The sequence below is a fragment of the Jaculus jaculus genome, chromosome 18, assembly GCF_020740685.1.
Source record: "Jaculus jaculus isolate mJacJac1 chromosome 18, mJacJac1.mat.Y.cur, whole genome shotgun sequence".
In the NCBI taxonomy this organism is placed as follows: Eukaryota; Metazoa; Chordata; class Mammalia; order Rodentia; family Dipodidae; genus Jaculus; species Jaculus jaculus.
Window position 1 is genome coordinate 39,598,950 of NC_059119.1, and position 7,566 is coordinate 39,606,515.

Consider the following 7,566-nt stretch of genomic DNA (forward strand, 5'->3'; position numbering starts at 1 on the left):
CTTTTAAAATGATAGGTTTATCTAAACAGGTGGTCAGAGGCCAGAGGCCCCCACAGTGGAATGTTTCTGAATTACCCTTAAAATGGAGATTGCTCCAGGACCTTAGAAAAATTAATAAGGCCATGGTACCTATGGGAGCCCTACAACCAGGCATTCCCACTCCAGTAGCAATTCCTGTTGGATATTGTAAAATCATTATTGACCTAAAAGATTACTTTTTCCCTTATACCCTGAGAATTGTCAGCATTTTGCATTTAGTTTACCTGTGGTAAATTTTAGAGGCCCCATGCAGAGATTCCAATGGAAAGTGTTGCCCCAAGGGATGACTAACAGCCCTACGCTGTGTCAAAAATTTGTGGCCCAAGTTATAAATCCATTTAGACATAGATGGCCTTCTTTGTATATCATTCATTATATGGATGACATCCTCTTGGCCGGTCCTGATCCCACTAAACTCCTTATTAGCTCTCAAGAGCTTTCTAGGGCCCTTACTGGGGATGGTCTTCAGATAGCTCCTGATAAAATTCAATTAAAACCTCCTTACTTATTCTCAGGCTTTGAACTTTTTCATAACAAAACTCTTTCACCATAGATTCAACTTAGAACTAATCATCTAAAAACTTTAAATGATTTTCAAAAACTCATAGGAGATATCAATTGGCTCAGGCTTTATCTCAAGCTAACTACTAGAGAGCTTAAACCCTTATTTGACATCCTAAAAGGAGACCCAGGCCCTGCCTCCAGCTGCTCATTAACGGCCCCTGCCCTAGAATCCCTAAAGATAGTGGAGGCTGTAATTCTGAGCCAAAGCGTCACTTTTATCTCTTATGAGAAGCCTCTTCTCCTGGTCATTGGTGCCACTAACTTTACACCCACTGGGGTATTCTGGCAGGAGGGGCCCCTCTTCTGGGTCCATTTACCCTCCAAAAGTTAAAAATGGGGGATTTATATCCCATAAAAGGCTCTCCAAGAAATATTCTTCTACATACACTGTTTGTCCTAAACTTTTTAACCCTTTGACGCTCAAGGAAAGTCAACAGCTGATCGCCTTTGACACACAAATACAAAAAATACCTTTGCCAAAGCCATGTGAAAGACCCTTTAACTTAAAAATGGAACGGCCCAGACCCAGTACTCATTTGGGGCCGAAGATCAGTATGCACGTCTGAAACCAAAGAAAATGCTGCGAGATGGCTGCCAGAGAGACTTGTAAAACAAGCTGATGATCCTCCAGTGACATCTCACATATCCAGGGAAGAAACACTTCCCTGAGAGAATCTCCCCTTTTTCCCTAACAGGACAAAGCTGAAAGGACCTCTACTTATCTTAATCCTCTCACTCACAATCGGAACCGTTATTATAATTAAAATCATGTCTTTTATATTCAACAGATTAAAGCCATTAAGGTGCAGCCTTTACAGGTCCATTATCACAGACTTGAGCTGGTGGATCCAGGCGTTGCCACTGAAGACCTACCACGTGCAGCTGCCACTCTCCCTTTATCTTACATTTTGTGCTTATTTACTATACTGCTGTCTTCTACACCTCTGCTATCGCTGCAGTCTACCTGTCTTGGCCAAATAGCTACCCCTCCTTTAGGAGCTGCATAGGATTCAAACCTATACATATCAGCTCACAATAAAGTGAATATGATATGGGCACCAACGTGGGTGCGAGGCAAAGCACCACAAGGGAAGGTCCCTATCTGACCGCTTCTGAATTCCCTGAGAGGTATACCTGGCTTGCATGGAGGTTGGTACCATAACTGTTATCACTAAGGCCGTGCCTCGCTCTCTGGCCACATAGGCCCTGCCTCCCCTCCCCAAAAGGTACCAAGGGCCAAAGATTGTGGGAAAAAGACATCCCATGGGAGGAATCAGGTCCCTACTCCCCCAGTTGGTTAATGCCCACCGTTGCAAAGCAGGACTTCCCTCTTTTTGTATAAAAGAAGGGAGGAGATGTTGGGAGCCATGAACCAAACCTCAGCCATGTTAACAGAGACTGCCATATAGCAAGTTAAAGTTTCTGCTTCCTCACCTAATACTCAACTACCAGAAACAAAGACTGCCATATAGCAAATTAAGTTTCTACTTCCTCACCTAATATTCAATTACCAGAAACAATGGGATCATACACCTGGCCAAACATTCCCCCATCCTGCCGGTAGCTGATGAAGAAACAAAGGCATTGCAGTTTAAGCAGTAACTGTGTGATCTTTGCCCTAACTATGTCCCCTCCCCCCTACAACTCCTTGCCCTGACCACGTCCCCTTCCCCCTACAACCCTATATAAACCTACATGTAAGAATAAACTCTCGAGGCCATGACAAATGTCTAGCATGGTCTTCTTCTTGTGTCTGTTTGTCTTTCACCCAGGTTAGCATCTCCTTGAGTCCTTGTTCAACTCCCCACTGGCTGGGGCAATGTAGACCATCTGACAGAAAGCTGGAAGAAGCCATTCTACATGTAGTTCAATGAGAGAAAGAGATACCACCAGTGAAGATATTCAACAGTGGACACTGCAAGCCTTATAATTGGCCAACCAGGCCACATGTGCCAACAGGTGCAATAGTGGCATGTCTGTCATGGTGGAAACCAACTGCCCTCCAATTGGACTGGAGGCCTGCTGCATGGGGGAAAACACATTCCTGAAACAGAAAACTTAAAACAGGGGTAGTCATGATCCCTAGGGGTGTAACATCTGCTGATGTCTGGAAAAATGTATATAGTATGCTTATCAAACTGCCCAGTAAGCACTTCTCTTAATGTTTATGCCCTTATATTAATGCTACTCTCACTTTGGGTAGAGAATCTTCTCTTTTCAGATGGCAGTGACTTTGGGATGACTCAGAAGGTATCATAGTGCTGGAAAGGAGTGGCTGGAGTACTGAGTAACATCTTGATCACACCTTCCAAGGCTCAGGGTCTAATGTGGAAGAGGTGGTGGAAAGAATGTAAGACCCAAAGGAAGGGTGGGACTCTTTACAACGTGCTCCTCCCAGACATAAAATGGCCTGGATATCCATGACCTCATAGTGTCTGATACTACCTATGCAAGACCATCATAAGAGGAGAAAAAGACCATGACATCAAAATAAAAGAGAGACTGATTGAGATGGGGAGGGGATATGATGGAGAATGGAATTTCAAAGGGGAAAGTGGGGAGGAGGGTATTACCATGGGATACTTTTCATAATCATGGAAAATGTTAATAAAAATTGAGAAAAAAAAGAATGTTTGTGGGGGCAGAAGATGGCTCACTTAGTAAAGTGATTGCTGCACAAGCATGGATGCCTGAGTTTGGATCACCAGCATCCACATACAAGCAAGACAAGGTAGCATGCACCTATAATGCCAACACTGGGCAGGGGGAGACAGGAAGATCCCTAGAACTTCTTATATTTAATCTAGCTGAATCTGAGCTCTGGGTTCAGTGGGAGGACCTATCTATAAACAAACAAAAAATGTGAAGGGGCTGGAAATGTAGCTCAGTGGTAAGAGTGCTTACCTACCATTCATTAGGCCCTGGGTTTAGTCCTTAGCACTTAAAAAAGAAGGAAAAGGGAGGGAAAATAGAGAAAGAGAAAAGAAGGAAGGAAGGAAGATGGTGCTGGAGAGATAGATGAAACACTTATTTGCAAAGCCTAACAGTTCAGGTTCAATTTCCCAGTACCCACGTGAAGTCAGATGCATAAAATAGCCCATGCATTTGGAGTTTGTTTGCAGTCGCAAGAGGTCTTGGTGTGCCCATTCTATCTCCTGCCTTCTTTCCCTCTCCTTGCAAATAAATGAAAATATTTAAGGGCTGGAGAGATGGCTCAGCAGTTAAGGCCTTGATTGCAAAACCTAATGACCTGAGTTCCGTTTCCCAGTACCAAATAAAGACAGATGCACAAAGTAGTACATGCATCTGGAGTTTGTTTTTAGTGGCTAGAGGCCCTGATGTGTCCATATTACTCTCTCTCTCTCTCTCTGTAAATAAATAAAAATATTTTTAAAATATTTAAAAGAAGCTGTAAAGCATTGAGGAAGACATCTGATACTGACCTCTGGCCTACATGTTCACCTGTGCATGCCCACCAGTACACACACCTGTGCCCAGATGCATATGAGCATGCGTGCACACACGCGGAAAAGGAGAATGTAAGCTGGACATGGTGGTCCACCCCAGTCACCTCACCACAGGAAGGCAGAGGCAGGAGGGTCTGAGTTGATCTGAGTTTGAGGGCAGTCTGGACAACATAGCAGAACCTGTCTCAAAGCAATGTTTATAGATAACCACATGCCTTTTTAGAAAGAAAGAATGGTTCTATCAAATGGACTTAATGGTTTATTCAGGATGGGATATAGAAACAAATTGAGAAAGTTCATCTAAAAGTTTGCCTTACAATCTTAACTACTCTCCTAGTTATAGCCCCTGAATAGTCTTAGAATTTCTGTGTGTGGAGGAATTTCTAGCATAATTATAGTAGCAGGTGAATATTTTCAGCTTATCTGCTTGAATTATCTCTTTTTTCTTTGTGGAGGTGGAGATTGAGCCCAAGGCCCAACTTAAAGCTTGTAGTGTGGGCTGGAGAGATGGCTTAGCAGTTAAGCGCTTGCCTGTGAAGCCTAAGGACCCCAGTTTGAGGCTCGGTTCCCCAGGTCCCACGTTAGCCAGATGCACAAGGGGGCGCATGCATCTGGAGTTCGTTTGCAGAGGCTGGAAGCCCTGGCGCCCATTCTCTCTCTCTCCCTCTGTCTTTCTCTCTGTGTCTGTCTCTCTCAAATAAATAAATAAATAAATAAATAAATAAATAAATAAATAAATAAAAATTAAAAAAAAAAAGCTTGTAGTGTCCATGGTTGTTTATCACCACTGGTGACTTCTGTCTCTCCCATGGAGGTGCATGCAGTGTAGCTAACTCTGACAATTTATGGCTTCTGGGTACTCCATTGTCCAAAAAAGTAGGTTACATATGGCTTATTCATACACTCTTAGATTTTAATTAACCTTCCCCCCACCTTTCCTTTACTCTGTCTCTTTCCCTGACCTCACTTAGGCCTTTCCACCCCTAGTAATCTGTTCATGTATTTACATATACAGAACTATCCCCTTAAGTCCTCCCCTCTCCTCCCTCCCTTATAGCCCCTTTCTAGTTTACTGGTCTCTGCCATTGACTTTTAATCCAACTAACATACAAATCCAATCATTTGTAGCTAGGATCCACATATGGAGAGAAAATGATGCACTTGGTTTTGTGGCCCTGGATAACCTCACCAGATGTAATCCTTTCTAGGTCCATCCATTTCCTTGCAAATTTCATTTTTTTCTTTACTGCTTAATAGATCATATAAATGTACCACATCTTTATTATCCACTCAACAGTTGAGGGATCTCTAGGCTGGTTCCATTTCTTACCTATTGTGAATAGAGCAGCAATAAACATGTTTGAGCAAGTATCTCTAAGGTAATGAGACCAGTCCTTAGGCTATATGCCTAGGAATCCTATAGCTGGGTCATACAGAAGATCTACTTGTAGCTGTTTCAGGAACCTCCACACTGATTTCCACAACGGTTTTCTAAGTGAGTTGGGTAGTTATGTGAAAATGCAATGAGTATGAGCACCTGCATTCTCTTGGGTCCTGATACCTCATAAATACATTCCCTTTGGCAGAGGTAGCTTTTCTGACTTCAGGTAACAATGTCATTTTAAAAAAAATGTATTTATTTGAGAGAGTGGGGTGGGGTGAAAGGAGAGAGAACGACTGTGGCATGTTTAGCCCTTCTGACACTACAAATGAACTCCAGATTCATAAGCTACTTTGTGCCTCTGGCTTTACATGAGTACTGGGGAACTGAACCCAGGCTGTCAGATTTTACGAACAAGTGCCTTTAACTGCTGAGTCATTTTCCCAGCCCTAAATATGTCATCTTTGACAAATTACATGTTATCACTAACTATTTGTGAGGGGAGTAAGGTAGGCAAGCATGGATGCACTGAGGCCTTTTGATGCTGCAAAAAACTCAAGATACATGTACTGCTGAGTGTGTCTGGCTTTATGTGGGTACTGGGGAACTGAACCCTGGACATTAGGTAATGCAAGAAAGCACTTTAACCACTGATCCATTCCTCCAGCCCTATCATGATAATTAAAATTTTTTTCCTCTTTACCTTAAAATTTTTTTTCTGACCAAACACTCAAGGGAAACAACATTCAGGATTCTTGCTTTGCTTTCTCTTTTATTGTTATTGTCTTTGACACTCAATTTTCTGCTTTTTTGTTAAAATTTGTATTTATTGTGATCATTTTATATGTTGACAAAAAGGTCATTGATACACAATGCCTTGAAATAAATAAACTATTATTTTTTTCAACAAAGTCCTGTAGTATTAATGAGCTGGAACTGATTATGCCTAATCATTCTGTGACGTGTTGATAGAAAAATGCACTGCCTCTATTTCAACAACATCAGTAATTCCTGCTGAGAGGAGGTCATTCTACAGGATTTTTTAAAATAGAAACATACTTTAAAATAACTTTGGCACAGATTCTAAGTATGTATCTTATGGAGTTGCTTTAGTGAATAAAATGAAGGGCTATTAACCTGTCACTAGACTAATCTAAGAAATCTCTTATAAATAATAACACATCTAAGTGTTTCATTTTGAAAGTAATACACTATATTCAACAAAATATTTTAAAGCTGGAAGGAGAAGGATAAAAAATTCAAGGTCAAAGCCAGGTGTGGTGGTGCATACCTTTAATCCCAGCGCTTGGGAGGCAGAGGTAGGAGGATCACCAGAGTTTCAGGCCACCCTGAGATTACATAGTTCATTTCCGGGTCAGCCTGGGCTAGAATGAAACCCTACTTAAAAAAAAAAAATTCAAGGTCATTGTCAGCTACCTAGCAAGTTCAAAGGCAGACCATCTCAACATTGTGTACACCTAGTCAAAGGGAGAAAGAGTGCAGCTGTAGCCCTGTCATCCAGGGTCAGTTCTTTGGCATGTGTGGAATGCATGCATGAGTATATGTGTTTGTATTGACACAAAAGACACAGCTCTCACCTCAAGAGACATTTTATTCTGGAGCCAAATATGAGTGACCATGGCCCAGACTCAGATGCTGTCTGATGGCATTCTTAGTCTTTGGGTTGGAATCTGCAGTCTGTTCTTGCATTCCAAAAAGAATCACAACTGATGAAAAAGTAGGTGAGAAATGGCCATTAGGTACTGTGGGGGGCTCCATAAGAAGCATACAGATTCTTGAACTAGGAAGGCAGGACAGCCCTTGGGATTATCCTATGCCACATCCTCTCCACGCTATCCCAGCTTGCCTCAGTCAAGGAATTTAATGCTTGCCCATCTCATCCAATTAGATCTCTCTCGAGCATACACCCTGCCCAGGTGTAGGTGGATTTCTCCTCTAAGACCATGTTGGTTGGCTTGGACATTTGATGTAGGCTTGTTCAGGTGTGGTGCAAATTCTAAAGTATGTCCTCTAGCACCTAAGGAGAGAGGCGAGCTTTTCTCTCTCTCTCTCTGGAGCTGGCAGCAATGTTTTTGGGTTCTCAGATCGATAAGA